This window comes from Oryx dammah, unplaced genomic scaffold (genome assembly GCF_014754425.2).
Source record: "Oryx dammah isolate SB20612 unplaced genomic scaffold, SCBI_Odam_1.1 HiC_scaffold_5, whole genome shotgun sequence".
Lineage (NCBI taxonomy): Eukaryota > Metazoa > Chordata > Mammalia > Artiodactyla > Bovidae > Oryx > Oryx dammah.
In genome coordinates, this window is record NW_024070189.1 from 105,221,720 (window position 1) to 105,236,257 (window position 14,538).

The following is a 14,538-nucleotide window of genomic DNA, read 5'->3' on the forward strand; positions in this document are numbered from 1 at the left end:
TGTACTGCTCTCTGCCGCTTCACCTACTTCCCCTGTTTATTTTTCCCTTCACCCACAGAAATCACATTTACTGCGCCAGAATTAACATATTTAAAGGGTTTTCTTCATTAAATATGTTATCCTTAATAATTTATTATATAGTTTTATAATTGTAATTATAATATGGCTATATTATATGTTATGCTTAACACTGTTTCCTAGTAATGAAGGGGCTGAAACTAGAAATAGACTCTGAAAACCTGAAAAGTGAAAGTGAAAATCACTCAGTCGTGTCCAACTCTTTGCGACCCCCTGGACTATACAGTCCGTGGAATTCTCCAGGCTGGAATACTGGATGGGTTAGCTGTTCCCTTGAACCCCGGTCTCCCACATTGCAGGTGGGTTCTTTACCAGCTAACCACTTGGAAGGCCCAAAAATACTGGAGTGGGTAGGCTATCCCTTCTCCAGCAGATTTTCCAGACCCAGGAATTGAACCGGGATCTCCTGCATTGCAAGCAGATTCTTTACCAGCTGAGCTACTAGCTGGAAGCCCCCCCCAAACGTTCAGCACTCCTCCTCGTTGGGGAATCGAATTGCGGTCTCCCGCGTGACAAGGTGGGATACTCACCACTATACTGAGGAGTGAGCCGAAAACCTAGACTGGGATAACAGTTGAACCACATTTAAAACACAGGGGCAACCATGCTCATTATGGATAAAGCTGCTCCGTCTGGAAAGGAAATTGGTCTCTTAGGGTCAGCACAACAGTGCCTGTATAGAACAAAGAGGCAATCCGATCCCACCTACAACCAGTGAAGAGATGAGCTAGCAAGTGTGATGAAACCCAGGGAAACATTTGCTCCCAGAGGAAAAGAAAAGAAATACCACTCTCCCTGGGTCAGGGAACCCAGTACAAAAAAAAAGTTTATAGGATTAAAGGCTATCCCAAGCAATGTAACTGCATGTTAGTCGTCAACCTAACGTCAATATGAAATATCCTCCTATTGATATGGAATTTATGTGTGTGAGCTCAATCATTCAGTCATGTCCAAATCCACAACTGCATGAACTGTAGCTTGCCAGGCTCCTCTGTCCATAGAATTTTCCAGTCAAGAATACTGGAGTGAGTTGCCATTTATTTCCCCAGGGGATCTTTCCAACCCAGGGATCAAACTTGTGTCTCTTATGTCTGCTGGATTGGCAGGTAGATTCTTTACCACTGAGCCACCGAGGAAGCCCTTTTGGACTCTTAAGAGTGTAGCCTGTCAGGCTTCTCTGTCCATGGGATTCTCCAGACAAGAATGCTGGCATGGGTTGCCACTTCTTCCTCCAGGAAGTCTTCCTGACCCAGGGTTGAACCTGCTTTTCTTGCATTGGCAGGTGGATTCCTTACCACTGTGCCACCTGGGAAGCCATGCCCTCCTCCCCAGCCCCCCGCCAAATGTATATGGCTCTGCAACTTAAGCTCCAAAATAGTAGTGGTGATACCTGTGCTGTAATGGACTGTATGTTTATCATATTGAGCATTTACTGGTGTTGATATGAGTTGTTTCTGAAACTTCCTTAAGTTACTCAATAGTGACTTAAAAGTTACATATTAATTTGTGTCCTACAGAATGTACTTGATCTAAGATTTACTGTGGAAGAAATTGTATAATGACCAGGAGTCAGCAAACTTTCGGGACTCAATAGTAAATATTCTAGGTTCTGTGGACTGAGAGGCAAAATCAAAGATGTTATATAGATAACTTGCAAAAAAGAAACAAACTTCCGTAAATTTTGATGAAATTCAAAACACAATTGAATACAATTGTTATATTTTACAAATATTTCATAGGAGACAATAACTGTTTTGCTTAATGTTCCCTATCATTAAAATTGACTTTACCAAGATAATTCAATGAGAACAAATAGTCTCTCAACCAATGGTGCTGGGACAACTAGATACAAAAGAGTACAGTTGGATCCCTACCTCACCATATATAATAATTAACTCAAAATGTATTAAAGACCTAAATGTGACAGCCAAAATGATAGAACTCTAAGAAAACATAGACATTAGTCTTTGTGACCTTGGATTAGGCGATGGTTTTGTGGAGATGACACAAGAAACCAAACAACAAAAGAAAAAAATGCATAAATTGAGTATCACCAAAATATAAAATGTGTGTCTACCGTGATCCAGAAAGTACAAATATAGTCCATAGAGTGGGAGAGAAGTTTTACAGGTCATATATCTGATAATGTACTATGTAGAGTATATAAAGCAATACGACAGCTCAATAATGATAAGTTCAGTTCAGTTCAGTCATTCAGTCATGTCCAACTCTTTGTGACACCATGGACCGCAGCACACCAGGCCTCCCTGTCCATCACCAACTCCCGGAGTTCACCCAAACTCATTTCCATTGAGTCAGTGATACCATCCAACCATCTCATCTTCTGTTGTCCCCTTCTCCTGCCTTCAATCTTTCCCAGCACCAGGGTCCTTTCAAATGAGTCAGCTCTTCGCGTCAGGTGGCCAAAGTATTGGAGTTTCAGCTTCAACATCAGTCCTTCCAACGAACACTGAAGGAGATCAGTCTCCTTGCAGTCCAAGGGACTCTCAAGAGTCTTCTCAAACACCACAGTTCAAAAGCATCAGTTCTTTGGTGCTCAGCTTTCTTTATAGTCCAACTCTCACATCCATATATGACCACTGGAAAAACCATAGCCTTGACTAGACGGACCTTTATTGGCAAAGTAATGTCTCTGCTTTTTAATATACTGTCTAGGTTGGTCTTAACTTTCCTTCCAGGGAGTAAGCATCATTTAATTTCATGGCTGCAGTCACCATCTTCAGTGATTTTGGAGCCCCCCCACCAAAAAAATAAAGTCAGCCACTGTTTCCCCATCTATTTGCCATGAAGTGATGGGACTGGATGCCATGATCTTAGTTTTCTGAATGTTGAGCTTTAAGCCAACTTTTTCACTCTCCTCTTTCACTTTCATCAAGAGGCTCTTGTATATAAGACAGATAGATAAAAGTGGGCAAAGTATCTGAAAAGATATTTCTCCAACGAAGGTATTCAAATGGTCAAAAACACATGAAAAGATACTTAACGTCATTATCCTTCAAGGAATTGCAAGTCAAACTATAAGGTGATTTTACTTCATACCCACTAGAAGTATGAATAGAAAAGAGATAGTTAGAATAGAAAAGATAATAAAAAGTGTTGAAAATGTTGAGAAAAACTGAAACTCTTATACACTGCTGGTAGGAGTATAAAATGTATGACCTCTTCGGAAAATAATTCGACATTTCCCTAAAAGGTTAAGAGTTACCATATGACTGAGCAATTCCATAACTATATACCCAAGAGAAATGAAAACATATATAAAATAGGTGAGCTATTTCAAATCCTAAAGGATGATGCTGTGAAACTGCTGCATTCAATATGTCAGCAAATTTGGAAAACTCAGCAGTGGCCACAGGAATGGAAAAGGCCAGTTTTCATTCCAAATACCAAAGAATGTTCAAACTAACCACACAGTTGCACTCATTTCACACGTTTGAAAAGTAACATTGAAAATTCTCCCAGCTAGGCTTCAACAGTACGTGAACCAAGAACTTCCAGATGTTTAAGTTGGATTTAGAAAAGGCAGAGAAATCATAGATCAAATTGCCAACATCCACTGGATCATGGAAAAAGCAAGAGTTCCAGAAAAACATCTGCTTCATTGACTACACTAAAGCCTTTGACTGTGCATTACAACAAACTGGAAAATTCTTCAAGAGATGGGAATACCAGACCACCTTACCTGTCTCCTGAGAAACCTGTATACAGCTCAAGAAGCAACAGTTAGAACTGGACATGGAACAATGGACTGGCTCAAAATTGGGAAAGGAGTACGTCAAGGCTGTATACTGTCACCCTGCTTATTTAACTTATATGCAGAATACATCATGCAAAATGCCAAGCTGGATGAAGCACAAGCTGGAATCAAGATTTCCAGGAGAAATATCAATAACCTCAGATATGCAGATGACACCACCCTAATGGCAGAAAGTGAAGAGGAATTAAAGAGCCTTTTGATGAAAGTGAAAGAGTAGAGTGAAAAAGCTGGTTTAAAACTCAACATTCAGAAAGCTAAGATCATGGCATCTGGTCCCGTCACTCCATGGCAAATAGATGGGGAAACAGTGGAAACAGTGAAGACTTGTTTCTTGGCTCCCAAATCCCAGCAGATAGTGACTTCAGGCATGAAATTAAAAGATTCTCCTTGGAAGAAAAGCTGTGATGAACCTAGACAGCGTATTTAAAAGCAGAGACATTTCGTTTGCTAGTCAAAGCTATGATTTTTCCGGTAGTCATGTATGGATGTGAAAGTTGGACCATAAAGAAAGCTGAGCACTGAAGAATTGCTGCTTTTGAAATGTGGTATTGGAGAAGACCCTTGGACTGCAAGGAGATCCAACCAGTCAATCCTAAAGGAAATCAGTCCTGAATATCCATTGGAAGGACTGATGCTGAAGCTGAAACTCTGATACTTTGGCCACCTGATGTGAAGAACTGACTCATTGGAAAAGACCCTGATGCTGGGGAAGATAGAAGGCAGGCGGAGAAGGGGATGACAGAGGATGAGATGGTTGGATGGCATCACCGACTTGATGGACATGAGTTTGAGGAAGCTCCTGGGACTGGTGATGGACAGGGAAGCCTGGCATGCTGCTTTCCATGGGGTCGCAAACAGTTGGATATGACTGAGCAGCTGAATTGACTGACAGCGTGAAGTGTCATTTTATAACCAAAAAACATAAGATAAATTGATATACAAGTGTAGATATTATTTTTGTCATGTGTTGTGTTATGTAATGACATACAGAGATATAAGCAAGTGCACACCCCTGGAGGAATGCACAGCCTGGAGAGTCCCAAGGACAGAGGAGCCTGCTGGGCTATGATCCACAGGTCGCCAAGAGTTGGACACAACTTAAGCGACTTCGCACATAGCACATTGCATACACATAGGGTGAATTTTTTCATTCATTCACTCTTTCACAGTAATCACATCCATTCTTTCAATAAATGTTTACTGAGCACCTACTGTGTGCCTGGAATTATTCTCTTTTTTCTTTTAAAAAATATATTTTTAATTTATTTTTTAATTGGAGGAAAATTGCTTTACAGTATTCTGTTGGTTTCTGTCATACAACAGTGCAAATCAGTCATAATTATAGATATATCCCCTCTATCTTGAGCCTCCTTCCCCCTCCCCAATCCCACCCTTCTAGGTCATCACAGAGCACCAGGCTAGGCTGCCTGTGTCATATAGCAACTTCTCACCAGCTATCTGTTTTAAATTATATATAGAGAGATGCTACTTTCTCCATTTGTCTCACTCTCTCATTTCCCCACTGTATCTACAAGTCTGTTCTCTACATTTTAGAGACTCCATTCCTTCCCTGCAAATAGGTTCATCAATACCATCTTTCTAGATTCCATTATATTTGTGTTAATGTACAATATTTTTTCTCTTTCTAATTTGCTTCATTCTGAATAACAAGCTCCAAGTTCATCTACATCACTTGAACTGATTCAGATGCATTCCTTTCTATAGATGAGTAATATTCCTTTGTCTGTAGGTACCACAATTTCTTTATCCATTCATCTGTCAGTGGCCATCTAGGTTGCTTCCGTGTCCTGGCTATTGTAAATAGTGCTCCAGTGAACACTGGGGTACATGTGTCTTTTAGAATTGTGGCTTTCTCAGGGTAGAGGCTCAGAAGTGGGATTGCTAGGTCATTCAGTAGATTTATTCCTAGCTTTTTAAGGAGTCTCCATACCATTCTCCACAAGTTGTATCAGTTTATATTCCCACCAACAGTGTAAGAGGGTTCCCTTTTTTCCATATTCTCCCTGCATTTATTGTTTGTAGGTTTCCGTTTCTTCTAGGTTGTCCATTTCATTGGCATATAGATGCTCATAACAGTCTCTTATGGTCCTTTGTATTTTTGCATTGTCTGCTGTAACTTCTCCTTTTTTATTTCTAATTGTATTGATTTGAGTCTTCCCTCTTTTTTACTTGATGAGTCTGGCTAATGGTTTGTCAATTTTGTTTATCTTCTCAAGGAATCAGGTTTTAGTTTGATTGGTCTCTGCTATTTTCTTTGTCATTTATTTTAGTTCTGATCTTTATGATTTCCTTCCTTCTACTAACTTTGGGGTTTTTTTTTATTCTTTCTTTTCTAGTTACTTTAGGTGTAAGGTTAAGTTGTTTATTTGATGTTTTTCTCAGTTCTTGAGGAAGGATTTTATTGCTATAAAGTTCCCTCTAAGAACTCTTCTGCTGCATCCCATAGGTTTTGGGTCAGTGTGTTTTCATTGTCATTTGCTTCTAGGTATTTTTTATTTCCTTTTTGACTTTTCAGTGATGTCTTGGTTATTCTGTATTCTTTAGCCTCCATGTGTTTATGTTTTTATAGTTTTTTCCCCCAGTAATTAAAGCCTAATTGCATAGCATTGTAATCAGAAAAGATGCTTCATACAATTTTAGTTTTCATAAATTTAACAAGACTTGATTTGTGACCCAATATATATATGATCCATCCTGGAGAATGTTCCACGGGCAATTGAGAAAAAGGTGTATTCTGCTGCTTTTGGTTGGAATGTCCTGTAGATATCAGTTAGGTCCCTCTGATCTTATGTGTCATTTAAGGCTTGTGTTTCCTTTTTAACTTTCTATCTTGATGATCTCTCCATTGGCGTAAGCAGGGTGTTAAAGTCCCCTACTCTTACTGTGTTACTGTTGATTTCCCCTTTCACAGTTCCTAGCATTTGCCTTGTATACTGAGGTGCTTCTGTGTTGGGTGCATACATATTCATAATTGTTATACCTTCTTGAATTGATCCCTTGATCATTATGCAATGTCCTTCCTGGTCTCTTATACTATTCTTTAAAGTCTATTTTGTCTGATATGAGAGTTGCTATTCAGGCTTTCTTCTGATTTCCATTTGCATGGAATATCTTTTTCTAAATCATCAGTTTCATTCTGTATATGTCCCTAAGTCTGAAGTGGGTCTCTTGTAAACAGCATGTATATGGGTCTTGTTTTTGTATCCATTCAGCCAGAATGTGTCTTTTTATTGGAATATTTAACCCATTTACATTTAAAGTAAGCACAAGCTGGAATCAAGATTGCTAGGAGAATTATCAATAACCTCAGCTGTGCAGATGATACCACCCTTATGGCAGAAAGTGAAGAATAACTAAAAAGCCTCTTGATGAAAGTGAAAGAGGAGAGTGAAAAAGTTGGCTTAAAGCTCAACATTCAGAAAACTAAGATCATGGCATCCGGTCCCATCACTTCATGGCAAATAGATGGGGAAAAAGCAGCTGACTATTTTTCTGGGCTGCAAAATTACTGCAGATGTTGACTGCAGCCATGAAGTTAAAAGACGCTTACTCCTTGGAAGGAAAGTTATGACCAATCTAGATAGCATGTTGAAAAGCAGAGACATTACTTTGCCAACAAAGGTCCATCTAGTCAAGGCTATGGGTTTTCCAGTGGTCATGTATGGATGTGAGAGTTGGACTATAAAGAAAGCTGAGTGCCGAAGAATTGATGCTTTTGAACTGTGGTGTTGGAGAAGACTCTTGAGAGTCCCTTGGACTACAAGGAGATCCAACCAGTCCATCCTAAAAGAGATCAGTTATGGGTGTTCATTGGAAGGACTGATGTTGAAGCTGAAACTCCAATACTTTGGCCACTTGATGCAAAGTGCTGACTCATTTGAAAAGACTCTGATGCTGGGAAAGATTGAAGGCAGGAGGAGAAGGGACCAACAGAGGATGAGATGGTTGGATGGCATCACCGATAGACATCGATTTGGGTGGACTCCGGGAATTGGTGTTGGACAGAGAGGCCTGGAGTACTGCAGTTCATGGGGTCACAAAGAGTCGGACACGACTGAGCGACTAAACTGAACTGAAAGTAACTATTGATATGTATGTTTCTATTAGCATTTTCTTAATTGTTTGGGATCTTTTCCTCCTCTTATGTTTCCTGCCTAGAGAAGTCACTTGAGCATTTGTTGTAAAGCTGGTTTTGTGTTGCTGAATTCTCATAACTTTTGTTGTCTATAATGCTTTTCGTTTCTTCATTGATTTTGAATGAGATCCTTACTGGATAGAGTAACCTTGATTGTATTTTTTCCCTTTCATTACTTTAAATATACCCTGCCTGCCACTCCCTTCTGACCTGCAGAATTTCTGCTGAAAGATTAGCTGTTAATCTCATATGTATTCCTTTGTGTGTTACTTGTTTTTCCCTTGATGCTTTTCATATTTCTTACTTGTGTTTAATTTTTGTTATTTTGATTATTATGTGTCTTGGTATGTTTTTCCTTGGGTTTATCCTATATGGGACTCTCTGCTCTTCTTGGACTTCATTATTTCCTTTCTAATGTTAGGAAAGTTTTTGACTACAATTTCTTCAGTTATTTTCTCCAGACCCTTTCTTTTTCTTTTCTTCTTTGCTGCTGCTACTGCTAAGTAGCTTCAGTCGTGTCCGACTCTGTGCAACCCCATAGCCCAGGCTCCCCCATCCCTGGGATTCTCCAGGCAAGAACACTGGAGTGGGTTGCCATTTCCTTCTCCAATGCATGAAAGTGAAAAATGAAAGTGAAGTCGCTCAGTCGTGTCTGATTCTTAGCGACCCCATGGACTGCAGCCCACCAGGCTCCTCCTTCCATGGGATTTTCCAGGCAAGAGTACTGGAGTGGGATGCCATTGCCTTCTCCGTTTCTTCTTTGGGGACCCCTCAAAATAAAATATGCACTTAATATTGTCCCAGAAGTCTCCAAGATTGCCCTCAATTCTTTTCATTCTTTCTTTATTCTGCTCTTCAGCAGTTTATTTCCACCATTCTAAATTCCAGCTCACTTAATCCATTCTTCTGCCTCAGTTATCCTATTGATTCCTTCTAGAGTAATTTTAATTTCCATAATTGTATTGGTTGTCACTGTTTCTTATTTCTTCTAAGTCTTTGTTAAATGTAGCAAATGATTCTTGCATTTTCTTCCTTCTATTTTCAAGATTTGGGGTCATCTTCACTGTCATTTCTGTGAATTCTTTTTCAGGTAGTTTGCCTATTTCCTCTTCATTTATATGGTCTTGTGGATTTTTATCGTGTTCATTTCTCTACACAATATTTATCTGTCTTTTCCTTTTATCTAACTTACTGGATGAATCACAAGCTAGAATCAAGATTGCCAGGAGAAATAAAAATAACCTCAGACATGCAGATGACACCAACCTTATGGCAGAAATCAAAGAGGAACTAAAGAGCCTCTTGATGAAGGTGAAAGAGGAGAGTGAAAAAGTTGGCTTAATACTCAACATTCAGAAAGCTAAGATCATGGCATCCAATCCCACCACTTCATGGCAAATAGATGGGGAAACAATGAAAATAGTGACAGACTTTATTTTCTTGGGCTCTAAAATCCCTGCAGATGGTGACTGCAGCCATGAAATTAAGACACTTGCTCCTTGGAAGAAAAGCTATGACAAACCTAGACAGTGTGTTAAAAAGAAGAGACACATTAATTTGCCAACAAAGGTCCAAATAGTCAAAGCTATGGTTTTTCCAGTAGTCATGTATGGATGTGAGAGTTGGGCCATAAAGAAAGCTGAGCACCAAAGAATTGATGCTTTTGAACTGTGGTGTTGGAAAAGACTCTATTTTTTTTTTTTAATTTTTACTTTATTTTACTTTACAATACTGTATTGGTTTTGCCATACATTGACATGAATCCACCACGGATGTACATGAGTTCCCAAACGTGAACCCCGGAAAAGACTCTTGAGAGCCCCTTGGACAACAAGGAGATGAAACCAGTCAATCTTAAAGGACATTAGTTCTGAATATTCATTGGAAGGACTGATGCTGAAGCTGAAGCTCAAGCTCCAATACTTTGGCCACCTGATGCAAAGAGCTGAGTCACTGGAAAAGACCCTGATGCTGGGAAAGATTGAGGGCAGGAGGAGAAAGAGGCAAGAATGAGATAATTGGATGACATCATCGACTCAATGGAAATAAGTTTGAGCAAACTCTGGTAGATAGTGAAGGACAGGGAGGTTTGACATGCTGCAGTCCATGGGGTCACAAATAGTTGGATACAGCTGAGCAGTTGAACAACAACAAGTGCATTAGAAGTCTTCTTTACCTAGGCTATAGGGTCATAGTTCTTCCTTTTGGTCTCTGCCCCTGGTGAGTGAGGTTAGTCAAGTGACTCTTGTAGACTGTGTTGAGAGGGACTTCTCCCTTGTTCTGTTGGGAGGAGGTGAGTTTTTTCTCTCTGATGGGAAGTGCTGTGTGAGGTGGTGTGTGTTGGGATGCCTGGGCAGCCTGATGGCTGATGATTGGGTTTTTGTTTCTATCTTGCTTGTTGTTTTGGTGAATTGTCAAGCTCTGGGTGTGGCAGGCATTTGGGTGCTGCCAGGCCTTGGATTTGGGTGGAGGTCTTCATGGAGTTCTCTCTGGTTAATACTCCCTGGGGTCTAGAGTTCTCTTACAGTCTAGCATCCTTAACTTGACAGTCCAACCCCAGAGGTTTAGTCCCAACTTCTGGTCAGGGTACCGAGACCCCACAAGCCATTTTTCATGGGATAAGGGAGATTGAAAAAAAAAAAAAAAACACAAGAAACAACAAAATTTTAACAGAAAAATGGTAAAATCACAAACAGACGAACAAAAACAAAGGAATATTCACATACAAACACACACATACACTCACACAAAAGAAAGTGTAAGAGACCTAAAAAAACAAAGAACAAGAGAGTGACCTGGTAAGCAAAAGAAGGAAAAATGAAATCAAGCAATTAAAAGCAAAACCAACTACAACACAAAACAGAAAATGAAACCAAAGCAGAGTGCCAACTGAGGAATTAAGCAAAGAGAACAAAACAAACAGAAATGTTGAAGAAAATATAAAAGCAAAGTTAAATAGAAGTTTATAGAAAAATGCACACAGAGAAATATTAAAGAAAAACTATAGCAAAAACAACCATAAGAAACAAACAAATAAAAAACAAACAGCAAAGCCACACCACAGAACAGCAGAAGGCCAAAGTAGAAGCAATAAAAGAAATAAAAAGTATGATTTTTAAAATCCCCCCAAAATTAATAGAAATTAGAAGAAGATGAGCAACAGAGAAGAAGGGGGAAAAAACCCAGAACCAATATGAGAATGAATCAAAACATAAAAATAATAAATGTTTTCCTAGTGTCTTAGCTGTCAGTTCCTTGCCACCGTCCACCTCTGCCTCCCTAGAAGGCCCTTCAATTCTGGGGAGATCTAATCTATGGACCTGCTGTAGGACAGCTCATATTCTAATCTGGCCATACACCCCCATAGGCATGTCTTCTATGTCTACAGCTGCCAGGGCCAGAGTGTTTTCTTTGTGGGAACACTCATTGTCCTTTTATATATTCCATACATACAGAAGCTGTCTAGTTGACTTTGTAGATTTAATCTGTAGCTTGTGCAGCTGAGGGAAAGGTTTTTTGATTGTATTCCTTAGTCACTCCACACCTGGAGCTCAACTGTGGTTTTATCTCCTTCTTTGCATGGGGGCCATGCACAGGAGTCTGATCCCAAGGCTCCCCTGGAGGACTTGTGTCCCCAGTCAGGCAGTTTCCCGGCAGTCAACAGTAGTCTTGCCACGAGATTGCTCTCAAATCCTCACGCCCCAGTTCTTAGCCACCGTGCACATCAGTGGAAACATGTACTTGTCTGGGGTATGTAGGGCCATGGCCTGGATTTCTGTGTGGTTCTCATTCTAGGCATACTGTCACAGATGAGCTACTTAACCCTCCAACAGCCTCAAATTCTTCCCCTCTGTCCTAACCAATTTCCCTGCATGCAGAAATCTCTTCCCTGCTTCAGCTTCCTCACCCCCAAGTGCAGGTCCGGTCCCACTAGCTCTCCTCCCTCTTCTCCCTCCTTTCTTTTGTCCTACCAAGTTATGCATGGATCCGTATAATCCTTTTCAGTGGTCAGGGACTTCTGCCAGTGTTCCGCTGGTGTGCTGTGAGAGCTGTTGCATTTATATATGTATACTTGATGCATTTGTGGCGAGAGATGTACTCCATGTCCAACTATTCCTGTGGCTTCTTGGCGCCCTCTGCTGTTTTAAATTCTTGATCATTATTTATTTAATTCTTGATCATTGCCAGAAGTTGGTAAATATTAAATGAGTTTTTGGCTTTGCTGACCTTTTAAAGTTCCTTTTCTATTAATTAAATTCTACCCATATAAATAATCTTGGTTATTTCCTTCTACTTTCTTTGAGTTTACTCTGTTACATAGTTCATTAATTTATTTTCAAATTTTTTTCTTTTCTAATTTTTGTATTTTAGATCATGATAACCTCCAAGTATATCCTTGACTGCATTTCACAAGTTTCACCAAGTTATATTCAATTGTATCTCCTAATTCTCAGTATTAACTTTTGGATCTGTGAGTTGTTTAGAAATGTGAGTTTTTGCATTTTAAATATGTTTTAAATTTAGGTATTCATTTCTAATTTAATTATTTGTAATTAAGTGCAAAATCTATTCAAGTTCTTATTCTTCCATCATGGTATCAATATTTGAAAAGAATATGAGTTGTTCAGTTGTTGGGGAAACAGAGATATATGCATGTTCCTTAGATAAAGCTTGTTTATTGTATTATTCAAGTCTTCTGTATATTATTGTTTTCTCTTTACCACTAATCTATTAATTACAAAACATATTAAGTGTTCTCCTTATGATGGAGGCTTTGTCAATTTCTCCTTGAGGTTATGACATTTTTGCTCTATTAACCTGGTTAATTGAACTTTTACAATTTTATGATATTTATATGTTTTACAATTTTATGATATTTATATGATGATTTATCCAGTAATGTCTTTCAACACATTAATAGCAGGAAGCCAACCATCCACACAGAATTATAATTCTTTATATATATAAATATTAGTTTAAATTTATTTAGGAATAAAGAGTTGTTATTTGGGGGCAATTTGCTAGAAATTTAAAGGCTTTGAGTTCTACTTTCTTTTATCAGTAAAATCTTTTGTTAAAAGTTTCCCTCATGTTATTAGAAATGGTACCTAGTCTAAGTCCAAAAGAGAAAAACAGACAACTCTCTATTAAAAATTGATAAATGGGATTCCAGAATTTTCAGATTAGATAATTCAGGCTAAACATCTTGCTAAAAACAACTGAAAAGACTGAGTAAGGAAAGCACAATTCTTCAAAGCATTGAACAGTTATTTAGAAATTAAATAGGATATTTAGAAATTCTTAGCCAATATCAGGGAGAGGACTAGAATTCAGAGAGGTGAACCCTGGCCACTAGAAAACTTAAACAATACTATCAACCATCTTCACCTGACATCTACAGAACACTCTGCCCAATAAAAGCAGAAAATATTATTTTCAAGCATTCATGGACTATGGGTAAACAATTTGCAAGGCCATAAAAAATTCTCAGTACATTTAAAAGGATCGAAATAATACAAAATGTGTTTTCTTTAACCAAAGTAAAATTAAATTAGAAATCAATAGAAATTAAAAACTGAGAGGTATTCAAATATTTATAAAATTTAAAAAGCACTATTAAATAAACCATGGACCAAAGAAATCACAAGTGAATTTTCCACATGCTGTGAAGCAGCTAAGTCCATGTGCCACGACCCCCGAGCTGGCATGCTGCGACTCCTGAAGCCCATGTGCCTAGAACCTGTTCTCTACAACAAGAGAAACCACCGCAAGGAGCAGCCCGGACAAGTGACAGTTGGATAGCCATATGGAAAAGAGGAGTGAGATCCTTATGTCACAGCACATTCAAATAGTAAATCAAAATGGATCACAGGCCTAAGTGAAAGTGCTGGCTGCTGAGTCAGGTCTGACTCTTTGCAACCCCATGGACTGTAGCTTGCCAGGCTTCTCTGTCCATGGGATTCTCCAGGTGAGAAAACTAGAGTGGATAATAGCCATTCCCTTCTCCAGGGGATCTTCCTGACCCAGTGATTGAACCCAGGTCTCCTGCATTGCAGGCAGATTCTTTACCATCTGAGCCACCAGGAACGCCCCCATAGTCCTAAATGTAAGAGCTAAAACCATTCAATTTTTAGGGGAAAAAAGTAAGAGGACATTTTCATGACCTTAAGCAATTTACTGGAGAAAGGATAATCTTTTCAAAAAGCAGTGCTGCAACACTTGGATATCCTCTCACCATCCGCTTTCAGTTTTTAGGGATGAGTGGTGAAAGGTCCCCAGGGAGCAAATCTGAAAACGGTGCCTCCAGAACACAGACTGCCAGGGGGCGAGACAACATTAGACACTGTCCCCAGTGGATTGATTGATGAAGCATAAAACAAGACCAAATGCTGTGGTTTCCAGGATGCACTTGGCTTTATATGTCCTTTATAACCTGGAGAATTTTCTGCTGAAGTGAATTCAGGAATAAGAAACTCCACACTTGTTCTGCAGTCCAATTTATTGTTAATTTCATTGTCTATTGACA